The sequence below is a fragment of the Poecilia reticulata genome, chromosome 2, assembly GCF_904066995.2.
Source record: "Poecilia reticulata chromosome 2, P_reticulata-male-v2, whole genome shotgun sequence".
Lineage (NCBI taxonomy): Eukaryota > Metazoa > Chordata > Actinopteri > Cyprinodontiformes > Poeciliidae > Poecilia > Poecilia reticulata.
Window position 1 is genome coordinate 5379455 of NC_088831.1, and position 15936 is coordinate 5395390.

At 38.2% G+C, this 15936-nt stretch overlaps 1 protein-coding gene across 2 annotated transcripts in view; it reads left to right on the plus strand.

Moving 5' to 3' along the window:
- The window catches only part of xirp2a (xin actin binding repeat containing 2a), an 82951-nt gene that overhangs the window by 20948 nt on the left and 46067 nt on the right, over positions 1-15936 (plus strand). The gene's annotated exons all lie outside the window — the stretch shown is intronic.

The window sequence follows — 15936 nt, forward strand, 5'->3', positions numbered from 1 at the left end:
TTTCATCACGTCACAAAAACAGGCACCAATGTGTTTTATTGGGATTTTACATGGTAAAGGGGAAGCAAACGGATACAAAACATTGAGAAGTAGAGACGCATCAATCTGATATTAATATCTGTATCGGTCCTGATGTTGAAAAAATTCTAGATCACGTCTTTGTGACTGTGTCCGACCCATTAGCGTAGATTTGTTCAGTCTAATTCTATGCTGTGTGCTCTGAGCAATGTCATGCTTTGTCAGCATTTCCTCTAAATAATCAAAAATAATAATTTTTTTTTCAAATACATGTTAAAAAAATGTAAAGCAAATGAGATATACATATTTATTGCCTATATTTTGAACACTTATTGGAGTTTGAAATAAATGTAAGTATCATAGGTCATTAAAAGTTACTTTATTTTTTAAAAAAACAACACCGCCGGTCCTTTTCTTGGTGTTGTCCGTCATGAAGATACAGGTGGGGAAAAAACAAAACAATGCCAGACTGGAAGAATTCATATTTGTAGGAATATTTTTCAGTTTTTCAGTGAGAGTTGCAGAACTTTTATTTTATTTTACTGCCATACACAAAATTGAAATTATGTTACTCTCAGAATAATGGTGCAATAAGCAAATAAACATTAAATTCAAAATCAAAAAAGATATATAGTGCTAAACTAGTTTTTAAAGTATGAAGAGAACAAAGTGTACGCATAAGGTGATCCGTGACATTAGCATCGACATTAAAGTGCCATATATGGCAAAGTCTGCGTGGAGTGTTTGTGAAGTATGAATTATAGTCTCTGATTTATCATGACAGTGAAATGTGCAATAGGTTGATGCAGTGAAGGCAGACATACACAGTAATGCGGATTGAATGAGCGGATAGAGCTGAAAGTGATGGACGCAGATCCAGTTCTTGGTCAAGCTCGGTTCAGTTTTCAAATTTTGAGTCTCGGCTGCTGGTGGCTTACAGCTTCACACATTTATCTGCACCAGCGCGTTGTAATCAGACAATTAGGTCACCAGCGGAGCTTTGTGAAGCCTGACTTCCTGCTAAGGAGGTAAATTAGCCATATGGATTCAAGCACGTTGGAGCATCTAAGGATGTCAGCCGTGGAGGATGGGGGGGGAGGATGGAGACCCCTGAAATTCAGAGAAGCTGGCCACAGTTGATTGGAAGATGGATGGACCCATAATACAGAGGAATCCTGGAAGAAAATCTGCTAAGAGATATTCACATGTTTCAAATTTCTCTTTAGAGAATCAAGCAGAGTTGCATAGAAAGGCAGTGGCCAGGGTAATGTGCTTCTGGACACATGGCCAAAGACTCACATCCATCATGTAAACATGTTGAAACATCAATACCAAGCCACTACTGTTGGTCGGGACAGTAGCACATTTAGCTCCTGAGATCAAGGGGTTTTCTAAAATACTGTGGTTAATATTACTTTGGCCAAGATTAAATGATGGCTTCCTTTGAAGTTCAGGTTTTAAGACTAATATCGGCTGCATTGCACAATTAGAGCTTTGATATAGCTCTATTACAGATTATTTGGATCTGTACGCGAAGAAGAACATCGTCTACTAGCTATTTGGAGGCAATTTGGAGTTTGTTTATGGATAAACAATGGATAAGTTTGATCTAAATTCTACTTAAGTTGTTGTGTTTCTGTGAATAATCTCATCAAACCAAAAGTAAAGCCAGAGATCTGACCAACGAAGCATTTAAGAATCTGGTAAAAGCTGCTATAGATTAATGTTAATAAATAACCTCATTTGTCATTTTGCCTTATTACCAATTGTTGTTTCCAACTTAAAGTAACATGAAGTAATTTCCTACGTTCAGCTCAAGGGGCCTTGTCAGGAAATGTGGTTATACCACCCACAAAGGTTTCAGTCATAGTTCTTAAGAGTCAACTTGGCCCAAACAAGGGTCAGAACCATTTGGAAAAAGGGTGTAACACATTTCAGTTCAGTAAATTAAACTAAACAGTTATCCATTTATCTTAACAACTCATGAAACTACTGAAATACAAAGACGAAGAAAGGCCACAGAGGATGACTTTTTTTTTTACACCTAAGGTCAGTGTTTATGACTCAACAATAATAGACTGTGGGGAAATGACATCAATGGTTCCGAGGTAGAAAGCACTGCTGAGCAGAAAGAACACAAAGGTCTGCCTGACATTTTCCACAACACATTTTGAAGATCCACACATTTTTCCTCCATATTTGAGAAAAAAAAAAACATCTTTGGACTCAAAGAGACGAGTACCTCAAGTTTTTAGAGGTGCGCGTCCTGTTAGATGTGGAATAAAGCTAGCAACATTTCAGAAAAAATGACATAATACATGCAGCCAAATATAATGGTGGTCTGTGGTGAATTTGCTGTTTCAAGACCTGGGCAAGTTCACATGATGAGGGGGAATTAGTAATTCTGCTCTTTACCACAAATTCATGAACAAGAAGTTCTTAAGTTTCTGACCTTACCAGGGTTTCCCCTAGTGTACTATAAGCCTGGCGGGTCACCAGGCTTTACTTGTGCCCCCACTAGGCTTAGCATTGCTTATTTATTAAAGTTTTTCTAAATTGTTTGAGTTTTTAAGACTTTTTATTTGGTGTTCAGATAGTAATCTCCAATCTTTCAATAACACACAATTATCTAGTGATATTTTAAAATTTCCTGTCAACTTTGAACATTTTTAACCCAAAAACACGACGGGCCGCTGAATGAATGACTGCCGAGCGCTTCACTGGGCTTAGCAAGTTTTCTGAGGGAAACCTTGCGTATACTCAAGAACCTTTGACATTTTGAGTGGTTTACTTCAGGTCCAGGCTTAAATTTGTTTGAATGTTGTGATTTATTTAAAATTTTTTGAAAGAGCAGTCTGAATTATTAGCATTTGCATACCAAAAAAACACCACTTATCTATTTTTACATTATTATGTTTCAAAGTGTTAACGACCCAAAGGAGCTAAAATCATATTTCATTTTTTTTCTCTAGAAAATAAATAAATAACAAGCTGTCCTGCTGTCCAGAATGTCAGATGGCACTGCAACACATGCCTTACCCTTGCATTGTCATAAATGATTTATGTGCCTCATCTTTAAAAAAAAAAGGTGCAGTTGGTGTCAGCAGAGCATATGGGCAGTTCCTCCATATTCCCAGAGAGAGAAGCGGACAGACACATTGCAGCCTTCTGGTTATAAAACCTGACCTTGTTTCCAGATAGTCTGTTTTGCAGAGCTTAACATTTGATGGGGCGCAGTATTTTTCCGTCTGTGCCCCATTCAGTTTATTTAAGCGGAGCAACAGGAACGGATGGCCGGCCGTAACAATGACTGATGGACTCCCAGGTGGCGGCACGACCGCAGCCAGGAATCCTCTCACTGAGAGGACCTGGGAGGAGACGGAGCGAGGTTCCAACAGCCTCTCCTGTGAAGAGATGCACTCCGCTCAACTTGTGTGCAGAGAACAGACTTTTTTGTCCTCCCTCGGCAGTCGACTTCTCCTCCAGGGACTCTGGTTTGTTTTTCTTTCCAGAATCTGTCCGACCTTCTGGTCAGGACTATACACATGAGGAAAATGCGTACATCAAGAATATTAAATCACATGCAAAGCAAGCTGATCAAAATTTTAATATTTTTGTGGTAGATGATTACACTGACACAAAAAATTAGTCACAATATTTGTGACATTTGGAGCAAGAATTTATAGCTAGTTTAGTTGTAGTACTAATATTACAGTTAATAGTATTAGCTAGCTAAGTTCTTGGCTAGTTAAGGAACTTATTTAGCTAGCTAAGGAACTAGAACACTAGATGAAGAACAGCACACCTTAGCTCTAGTTGTTACATTGATATAATGGATTTAAAGTTTCTTACTATTTCAGTAACATTTTCTTCCCTAGTTATGAACCAGTTGCTACTTTTTTGTTTTGTTTTAACATCTGAGGATAAACCAGATAAGCAAAAATAATAGATCTTTTAAAGACATTTAATTACTCTCACCATAGCTTTTTAAAGTTGTTTTCATCAACACACTAGGTTAAATCAATCTTTTATCTCATTATTAATTTGAATTACTTTGCCATTTTTATTTGTTTGCGATGTTTCTGCTTTGTCACATTGAAAGGAGTCACTTGAGGCATTTTCATCTGGTTTTCGTTTGAAGTTATTGCCGACTTTTAATTTGTTCAGCGACCTCCTTCAACTGCACTTTTTTTTTAAATATCCAGTTTGGTTCTGGGATTAGCAAAGTGGGGAGGAAATAATTAAAAAATTCAGATCCAAATCCAGAAAATCCATCTACTCTCTCCGTTCTACAGGCCAGTCATTCATGCTAAAGTGGCAGCTAGCTAACTGATACAAACATCCCACTTTGGACTTCAAGAACGTTGTTCTTTTATCACTTTTATCATGATGGTTAAACTGTGTTTAATACATCAATGAAGTCCAAGGTGGTTCAATTTTAAAAAATTTTTTAAATTGCAATAATTTAAAGAAATTCTTCTCCCAAACCAAAGATTATCATGAGGTATACTCAACAGTGAGTAACAAACCCTTTCTTTAAATTTTATGATAAATATGCAAATTCTTTTTAAATTATGCATTCTGATAGTAGTACATACATCAGATTGATTATTCAGTAGATATGGGACTAATAATTGTTAAGAGATTGACTTAATACTAAATAATACGAAAAAAAAATCCTTATACTTTAATAAAGCTTATGCAGCTTTATTAAAGTATATTATCTATTATTTTGCAATTGTTATTTTGCATTTAATTTATTTCTTTGCCTCCTAGCTGTTGATCAAATATATCCAGTTAACATGCCTGCAAACTGGTGCACTATTAGCAATTTTTTTATTTTCAATCAAGGTTTCATGTTGTAGTGGCGGCTGTTAGCCAGTGGATGGCACTGTAGCACAGATTGGCCTAACAGCTGATGGTGATTCAGGAAAACTGGTTTGTTTAAGATGCATGCGAAGGCAGATTATAGATATACCCCAATCAGGTCTGCATCACAGTGAAACAATTACTAATCACCTGTGTTAATTAGGATTATTTAGTTATTTATTTTTAAGCCCGAAGGAGTCTTAAAATTCTTCATCTGCAAACCTTTCTGGTTTTCCTAATTTGCATAATTGGTGAGACGTCTTATGCTGGCGCACTTGATAAATTTCAAACGCGGCATGAAAGAGTCTAAAAGGATTTCATATAATGGGATAATCTGAGTCACACCTGGGTAAGAGGATAACACACATGCTTGAAGACAGAGGTGGGGTCTCTCTTTCTTTTTTTTTTAGGAGCAGGTCTCGTGTTCTTTGGTTTCTGACTGACAGAGGCGTCTACATAAATTCAGACAGGTCTGGAATGCTCCCTCGGTTTATTTTCATAACATGAATCATCACTGCGACGACCTCACTCTCGTGCTATTTGAAAGGGTTGAAGAGACTTGGAGCTTTTATAATACGCTCTCAATGCACCGACTGTTTTTTCAAAAGCGGCATCTGATCCAAAAGGCGGCAAATGTTTAATGTCACCCTTTTTATTTTTTTCCAGCTTTTTAAAGCAAAGCACTTTTGACAGTCTGCCACATTTAATGACTTCGCCGTAAGGTGTTAAATGACAGGTTAAACGATGAAAAATCGGATCGCCCTCACTTTAAATGAAAAAAAAAAGTTGGATCAATATGCAGCAGCGTACCTAAACGAAGTCAATTAAATGTTAAATAACCTAAAAGCCGAAATGTGTCTGCAAGAAATTGATCCAGACTCGATGAGAACACCGCTGTCCTCATTAAAGTTCATTGAGCTCGTAAAAATTCCATTAACTCTTCCTTGTCGCCTCGGTTTCGCACATTCAAATCTGTTAATGGAGCTGGCAGCATTGCTTTTCGGCTGTGCAACTTGTTGCTCGTCTCCTTTTGATATGTGAACAGTTGTACTGTTATGTGGTTTGGCAGGAGGAGGCAGATCTGAAACTCCCTGCTTTATTTGAACTAAGCCTCATTTGCCTACACCCGCCGTGCAATTTGCTTAGGGCCACAAACGTATGCACTGCTGTCAGCTTTAAAATGGGCTCTTGTTTTCCGTGCGTACTGCGCTGGGTAGCATGTGCATATTCACTCCAATGTAAAATAATCCATTATTATAGCTGAATGCATTTCTCCGAGCCTTTTTCCGTATGCAGACTTTTTGTGTGACTCAGATGGTCTCTTCTCTAACACAGCTTGACACAAACAATAACAAGGCCATATGTGTTCGAGAATGAGCCAAAGACTTCAAGGCCTGCCGTTTCAATCATTCATTGTGGCGTTGTGTAACTACGAGGGCGCCAGGATGCCATTGATCATCTCTGCCAGTCGTCAATGCTTTAGAAATCTAAGTAGTGTTGTTGGAAATGAGGCGGAAGGCCATTCTTTTTGCACTGAGATGTGAAAACGTGAACATTGGCTCCAGTGTTGTGGATTGTACCAGCACTTTTTATTTATCTTCACTTGACTATTGCTAACAACGGCAAGATCAGGCTTGTGCTTGCAGTCCCTCCATAAGCCCCTGTGGCGCCGCCTCATGTACGATGCAGCAAAGCTCTCTGTTCTCCTGGACAAACCAAAACATACCATCATTTGATTAAATCCAACGGTTCCCAGCTGGAAAAGCCTGCGTGGCAGACCCCTCACCAGATGGATAGACATCATCAAGGAGCATCTGCAACAGTGGGGAATCAACATTGCCGCTAGAGCTGGGGGACCGGGCAACGGGGGAAAACCAAAAACGAAACCATGTTGCGCAAGAACCATAACTGTGAAAACCTGATGCTGTGTGACTGAAGGTGTTTTCACATTTGATAATCAGGTGGACTCGGTTCAATTGGGCACCAAAATAGCAGCATTTGTTGAATCTTCAGCTGGTCTCACCGCATTGTGTTAAACTGTTCGAACCCTTTGAGCAACCTGCTTGTCTATGGTGGCGCAGCACCAAGAAACACTGAAGGAAATGACAAAACATCTGAAGAAAGGCAACAGTAGCTCAAATAGCTGTTTTTTAGAGTTAAGGTATACAGAATGCTTTAGCTGTATAACATATTAAACCTTGTAAAAGTTGGGATCTGGCATTGGAAGACAACACCTGTTGGCTACCAACAATAAACCAATAGTTGGCATTGGTTTCTATGTGTTGGAATATAGAAATACCTGTTTTAGTAAAATGTCTAGTGCTGAAGATAAAAACTTGAACATGACACTGCATGAAAATGTGTTACAGTAAGAATCAAAATTAGATTCATGACGAATTTAGTATTTCTGTTGATACAAAACTAGTTCTAATCTTAATAACTGATTGTTTCATCCTTGGCGTTAACAGCTATCACCGAGCATTTGTGATAACCGTCATTGACTTTTTACAGAAACATTGGCCCGATCGTCTTTACAGAACTACTTTAATTCACACTACCACCACCATATTTGTTGTTCTCCTTGAGAAATGTGTGAATGTCATGGAGATTGTAACTGAAGCCATACATTCCAGATAGTTCTACTTTTAGTTTGGTTTACCAGAAGTTTTCTGGATCGTCAAGATGTTTTTTGGCAAATGAGTCAGGCCTTTTTTCCCTATGGACGCCAGTCTCCTTATCGTCAAATAATAAAATCCTGACTTTAATTGAGACAAATGAAGCTTGCAGTGCTCTAGATGTTGTTTTTGGTTCTCTTGTGACCTCCTGGATGAGTCGTTGATTACCTCTTACAGTAATTTTTGTATGACGGCCTCTCCTGTGATGGTTCCCCAATGTCCCAAGTTTGGGTTTGTGGCCTGCTAGAGTCCTACACCCTGAGAAAGGAACTTGTTACCGTTTCCAGACAGATAGACGTCAGCGAATTCAGATAAGAGCTTGTTCCTTGAATGTAATTGTACCAAATCCAACCAAAATACCGAATGAATTCTGTAATTGCATTTGGCATCCAGCTGAATGATCGCTGACAGAGTAATTATCTGATAGACGAGAATAGCATCGCCCTACCTGTAACTGGCATCATAACAGCCTATTAATGAGTCTAAGAGAGCGAAGGAAGGCAATGAGCAGCAGGTTCACTGAAGAGCAGGAGACACATTTTGGCTGTAATTATCATTCAGGAGAGTGTCAGAAAATTCATAAAAATTAGTTGGAAGAGATCTTTATTAATGAATTTACAGCATCCCTGGAATAAAGAAACACTAGGTTTGTCTGCATGAGGCTCAGTTCACATTCAGTTCATTATACATTAATAGCAAGTTCGTTCACCTGTATCAGGTTGTGTTACACGCTCGCATAATTATAGACGTAAATCCCCTGAATATGACCGAGGCACGCGGAATGCTGGCTGATGTCAGCCCAGTGGCCGGGTGTATATTTGGAGGAGCTGAAAACAGAGCCGGAGGACGAGCTACTTTAGAGCAGCCGTGTAAAAATAGTAGTGCCTGGTGATGCTCAATGGACATTTAGAGCGAAGGGAGCCTGATGAAAGAGACTGAAATGTGATTTATATTCAACGAGCATGAGACCAAATTGTGGAAGAGAGTTCAGAAAGAGGGACGGGCAAGATGGTAATGAAGATGAAGATAGATAGGGAAGCGATTCAGAGCGAACAAGTGGGGGACGAAAAATTAACGTGAAAAACGAGTTCATGTTTTAATAGGTGAGTCGGGTCAGAAATGTGATTAGCAAATTACACCCCATACTTCAGTAATAATTAGCTTTACGAAGCGCTTCCACGGCCGCAGAGTTCTGCCTCTAATGTTTTCTTTTTGGGCGTGAGCGAATGTGTGTCAGGTCTCGGCCTGAATTAAGGAGGCCAATAATGGAGGGAGGAAAGCCCAGGGTGCAGCGCGAGGAACCGTGCTGTACGCCAGGACTAAATATGAACACGAGAGCAAGATAAAGTAGGATGTCGTTTTTATCAGGGGATTTCCCTCTGTGCCAGGCAAATGAAGAAGAGCCCGGTCGAAATTCACGAGAGCAAAGAATGACGAGCTGAGATTTAAGCGTGGAGTCGCTGTGTTTTGTACAAAGTGAACACAGCGAGCTATGTCAACAGAGGCCCTCTCTTGCAGAGATGTATTATTGAATACACTACATTTTTAAACATGTTTAAAGCACGCTCATCCGAATCCTTGAATTCAAGTGATCTAATAACTTCTTTGGCCACAGGTGTGTAAAATCCAGCACCAAGGCATAAGGAGACACAGCATCTTTGAAAGAGCGGGTCACTCTCAGCCTCTCCGGGGATTTCAGAGTGGTCCCATAATAGGATGTGCGAGGAGTCCAGCTGTAAAATTTCTGCACCACTAAATGTTAGTGGTATTACAACAGAATCGAGGCAATAGGTAGCGACTGCAACTCAGCTACATAAAATCACAGCAGCCACTGAGGCACATGGTCTGTTTTTATGACTGAGTAGCTGTATCAGAGCATTACATCACCAGCTGCAATGAAAAACATCATCTCTGGCAGTAAGACGGATGGAGACTAGGTCTGGCAGGTCTGAGCCATGATCGGGTAGACATTTTCCAGGTGTTAGACCTGGCCCTCTACTTCCAGTAAAAAGAATCACATACCAAGACATTTTCAAAGGTTTCCTGTTTGGTTGATGTTCCAACATAGGTAAATTCTCGACCCAAATATGCTTTTTTAAAAAGAAAACAAAATGATACCTATATCTGGCTTTTTTGTCACAGTCTAAACGGCCCAATTGCCATCTTTTTACCCCCTAAAAAAGTTCCATATGTGGTACTAACTTGGATTCTATTGTTTTCAAAGAGTCATGTCATATTTTATACAACTTTTTGTCATTAACCTCAGACATACCTGATCATAATTCTACTCCAGACATAATCAACCAGGACGTAAACAATGGCTGAAAGTTATAATTATGAACTTAATAAAAAAGTTTTTTTCACTGAAGTGCGTCACATCACAATCAAACCAGTCTTGGCTCTGACTACACATCCAAACACACTTTCTTACAGAAACTGTAAGGGAATCCACAAAAAAAGTCTTTTTATAAGCTTCCTTTGTTACCTCAAATCTACAGAACACTATTGGGATAAGTTAGGGTGGAGAAACTGGGCTTCCTCTTCCAACATCAGTGTCTGACCTCACAAATATACTTCTGGAAGAATGGTGAAAAATTTTAAAAATAGTTTAAACTGTTACAGCCCTGATGCACTGGAGCTCAATGAATGAATACTTTTGGAAATGTGTATTAGTCTTCTTCACATCTCCGTAAATATTTTATGACTAGTAAACTTGTACTAAAATATTCAGCATTTTAACAAAAAGACAAGTAGTGCCTTGCAAACGTAAAGCAGAATCTGTTAGTACAACAACAAGAGGAATATCTCAATACATTTTAACCGCAAATGTAAATAAAATATTTTCAATTTGTGTCTAATTTTAGTTGTCAGAACAGAGCGTCTCATTGCTTCATTAGCTCTTACAGTGGAATACAGAATGAAACTGAAGCTGTCAAAATGGCCAAGCACAACAACAAGTAACCAAAAAATGCTTCAATTTTCCGCTTTAGTGCAGCACTTCATTTCACGTCAAGCGTGCTGTTTGTCAAATTGTTTACTAGAAATTCACCTGAAGGTGTGTTGGCAAGATTTCTTCCTGGGCAGTCATGGAAATCTTGGAGAACTCGAGCTAATTATACATTCTTGCTGCCAGAGACGCATAGTAAACACATTCAGTTGGTTGTGTATAATTTTTTTTTCTTTTTTTTAAATTTTACAAAAAATCTTATGTCATGTTTGGTTATCTCGCAGTATTTCCGACTCATTCCGGTGTTAATTTACATTCAACATTTTGGATGTAACAAATGTTTAGCTGCTGTTTCTGATGTAAACACATTTGGCAGAAATCTAATAGTAATTTGCTCATAGTATTGTGTTAAACCGCTGAACACCTCCAGCCTGCCTCAGTGAACCATTAATATTTATGCTGGTTTGAAGCTGCGGGTACACACAGCGAGCTTCTGCCATTCAGCTTTCAAATTCGAAGTCCCCGGGCATCTATCGGGCTTTGAATTATCTACTGCTAACAAGACGTGGGTCCGATTTGTCACTCGCAAGTGGTCCCGGTTGTGGTGACTAAATATTCCCATTGTGTCCCAGAGCAAGGCACTTTCAGCTCTGGAAGTGCCTTGTTCAGTGTATCTGTTTGAAATTTTAGTTGTCTGATGCAAATTCTGTTTTTGAAGGATTTTCTGTCACCAATCCAAAAATAAAATCCCTTACAATCTAATTTGTCCAAACCCAACTCTTACTGTGCGCGTGTTTTTTGTTTACACAGTAAAGGTCGCTTTTTAATACTCTTTTATTACATTTTTCATCGACATAGCTTTCCTGGCTGTGGCGTTTTAAATGACTGAATGGGAACATATTTTACCATCAGAACTCTTATCCAACATGTCTGGGTTTTTTTTTTTGTGAGTTCCAGTTTTCCAAAGAATCTTTCATACTCCTTGAACTTTCATTTTTGCCACATTACAAATTCGACGTATTTTACTGAGATTGTGTGTTTAATTATCACAAAGTGCTACCCCATGGTCAAATAAAAGGAATGGAATGTTTTCTTTAAAATATTATTACAAATTAAGTCTCTTTTTTTTACTTAAACTTTTGACTTAAAACTATAAATATATTTCTAATCATGTCAGCTCCAAATAAAAATACTTAGCTGGATTCAGCATTATCTGAAATATTTATATAAATTAAAGATTAAGCTAAATATAATATCTGTCTAAATATTTTTACTTAATTATTATGTTTCCAAACTAAATTTGGAACTAAATATTTAGGTATAACAATATTAACCTGAATTAAGCATTAATCTAAATAAAATTTGTACCTTATTATTTATCTACATTAAATATTAATCCAAATATTTATTTATATACAAAGCTAAATGTGTTATATGACTATCAATATTAAATATCCATATAAAATATGAATGTCAATATTTAGTGAAATATTAGACATGTTGTAAACTTATTAGGCCGACTTATACCCACACAGTGTTTGATATTTACATATTTGTGCAGCATTGCACATCGTTAATCAGCTTTACTGTAGAAGCCTCTTTGAAATGAAATACAGTGAGAACTTCCACTCTTTGTGACTGTAACGTTATGGAATATGAAGAAGTACAAATTAAATTGCTTTTTTTTTTTTTTTTTTTTTTGTAAGAACTTGTCAAATGTCGCTCCCGGTTTCAGTGTTACGAGACACTGAAATTTTTTGAAAGATGAATCTTATGACTCTTATAAATAAAGCTTGCCTGTCAATGTGATGGATTATATTGAGGCCTGTTATAATGAGAAAGCTTTATCTACTGTGGAGGTAGAGCCCAAAGACTCACTCCTGCCGTTATTGGCGCCTTGAAGTCAGCGACAGGGTAGTATTTATAGGGAAAACAGGAAATGGGTGCAAGCGGCTGCTGAAATGAAAAATACTATAGATTGATTTCTGTCTCCCGCAACAGATTCAGTGCTCGTCTCTGCAATATTTTCAGCAACGCGTAACGTTGTAAGTAGCCCTGTAACGATAACAAACTTTGCTGGACGATTGTCTAAAAAATTATTGCGATAAACGATAATATTGTTTCAAGACCTTTTGACACTGATTTAATGGAAATGACGTAATAATGTACGCGATTTCCTGCCATAGATAGATACACTTTATTTCCAAAAGAACACATCACACTGGAACTGATAAACTAAATAAACAAAACAACCAAAAACAAAAATAAAATGGATTCTCAGTCTCCATTAACAAAAAACGTACTTAAATAAAAACTAAACAACATAAAGCCAAAGTGGAAATAAACACTGCATTCAACAAAAAGAGTGCAGATTATGAAGTCTGTATACTACAATATTGCCCATCAGTAATCACTAGATTTAAATAGAGAAGATGGGCACATCCGACTACCTAATGCAGTAGTTCACACTACACGATTTTTTGCCCCTATTTTCTCCTTAAGACAATCTTAGATTGTTGGCCAATCTAAGATTGTCCTGGTGATTTCGTAACCGATCATCCTGTAGTGTGATTTAGATTGTCGTGGCCGCTCGATCTAAATCAGGGGTTTTCCCCGACCGGGAGCGTTAACACTGAATGTGACAGCCAATCAGAAAGCGCGGATTCTCCTCCACGCTTTCTGAGGGGAAATTATGGAGGGGAATCCCAAACAGCTGACACGGCGCAACCCGAAGTCCATCGGACATCGGAGATGATATGTGGAAACAACATTAATATTTATTCAACATTTCGTGCAAAGGAAATGACAAGGAGAGGAGTTGGAGCCAAATTGCTACCGCAGTTGATAAACCCGGTAAGTTTTCAGCTGCTCTTCGTTAACGTGACATAAATAGGTTATAATGATTTTCATTCAGTCAGGACTTTATGCTGACTCTATAGCCACATGCATCACAGGTAGATTCTAGTAAAGCATTGATTATTGCCTGATTTAAAATTAGTTAACTGGACTTGTAGCCATTATTTTGTGCCCATGTGGCTGGACATCACACAGCATGATCGAACCCGATTGAATCGTTATACCTAGGATTTCTGTAGGCTAGTGTGTGGTCTGTCAGGTTTAGAAAATGGACCGACAACTTGTGTAGTGTAAGCTGGACATTACACTAAGGAAATGGGAAGGGAGGGTCAGTGGAGAGCACCGGAGCTGAGCCTATTTCATTTAGTGTCATAAACAGAAAGAAAAAAACGGCAGGAAGAGACGATAAAGCCGATAATTAAAATGAGGTCGATAGGTTTAATTTATCGTGCGATTAATTGATTTATCATTTATTGTGACAGACCTACTTATAAGGCTATGTTGTTAAGTACAGTCTGTGCCCAACTACTGTTTGGTTTTAGAAAAGGGTGAAATCTTTCATATAGATGCTGAAACGTTTTACTAAATCTACTACACCACAGCTTTTGTTGCTGGGATACATAATTTAACCAGATCCTGTCAGTTTTTGTAAAACGTGGGCCTCATTATTTTCAAACAGCAACGTCTGAACTGAGGTTAGATTTAGACAACATGTAGAAGTCACTCAGACGCAAAATGTATGTTTTGCACTTATTCTCTCTGTTTTTTGAACAAAATTTCGGTTTAGCAATTTTTGAAACTTACTATAACTTGCATTGTCTCACCCTCAAAGGACGAAAGAGAAAACTTCAGATTGTGAACCTAAAGTTGCTAACTTTAGTAAAAAAAAAAAAAAAAGGTTATGGTATTTGTTTGACATGATCCTGTTATTTGACCCAATAGTTATTGTTGATGTTTACACATTAAATAAGCACTACCATGTACACTGGTGTTCCCTCCCATTGTGCCGGTTGTCGAGCTCACGCAGTGGAGAGTAGCAAACGTCCCCAAGTTCAAGTATCTAAAGTATGTTTTGGTTTGTTGTTGTGTTGCAGGGAGCAGTTCTGCCTTAGATTAATTTTTTTCAAAGACTGTCTCAGAATACATGACTGATGAGTTTTTGGAGACTTCTTTCAGCATCTTGCAGTCTGCATTCAGGGTGAATTTTGACAGCAGTTGGTATCCTTCACTAGATTTTATTATATTTCACAAAAACACAACCTAAATTAATTTCTGTGATTGTATTTGGTAAATGTATTGACAGAATCAAATATTGTACTCATTTTCTTTTTGCATTTTCTGCTCTTCTATCTCCCATTCCATGTTAATTCACAAAGCAGCTACTACATCCATTGTTCAGTGGAAGGTCATTCAAGATTCTCATCGACTCCTCCTTCCTGTGTCTTCTTGTGCTCAGACTCTGTGCTTTAAAGTCTCCCTTAGATAATCTAAAAAGTCGTTTAAAAGCAATTCATTATGCTTTCAAACGTCTGATTTTGACAAAGTCGAGGAACAGTGTGAACTGACCATGTCAAGATTTCAGGCAGTCCTGGCCACAATAGAAGCACGGTCCAGAAACAGAGTGGGAGGGAAGAAAAAAAAGACTAGTGTGGAAAAGTAACTGTTGGCTTTTTGTTGTAGGAATACAAAACAGGGTGAGAACAGAGAGAGATGGCTTTAGAAGGCTTTATCTCCTCCAAAGCCAAATCAAGACTGAAAGGATTACCTCCAAAACAAACAGGCAAACACAGTCAAAAGTGTCGCATTCTGATAGACTTGACAAGGCCGCGGAAATATGACAAACAAATCACAAGTTTAACAATTTAAATGTCTGTATATGAGCGAAGAATACATTTGTGTAAATTACTGGTCTGGTCATTGCAACTTCTGCCTCAGTTTCCTCTCAGGCAGTTTTGTGACATAATAAACTCATGTGATGTGTTTTCATCCCATCCCCTGCTGGTTGCGCTGAATGCATGATGCAACATTTAGTCAAGACTTTTCCTTCGGCAGTATTTGTGGCTCTGTTCTGTCAACATTCTCCTCCCCAGTGTCTGGCTTGATGTGAAGCATTTTATTCATCTTTCGTTCTTAACCTTGCGGGTGCGAGAACCGACGTGAAAGTCAAGACTGAGCCACACTTGGAGTATGGGTACTTATACTTTTAATGTTTGGCAGTGAAGTGCTTGGTTTTTGTAGGAATTCATAAACATCCGAAACTTCACCTTGGGCTTAAGCTCACAAATTGACAACTGAACATTGCCCTTTAGCTTAACCTAGCCTAGCAAGTTGTTCATATCTGGAAGCAGCAAAGCACACCCAGACCATTATGTGTAGACAGTTAGCATGTAGAAAGCTGTTAGTGTGTAGAAAGTTGCAAGCATGTACACTGGTAGTGTAGACAGTTGTTACTGAGTAGAAAGCTGTTAGCAGGTAAAGAGTTGTTAGCGTGTAGAAAGTTGTAATGTTTAGACAGTTAGCATTTAGACAGTACCATTTAGAGAGCTGGTAGCATGTATAGCCTACATGCTA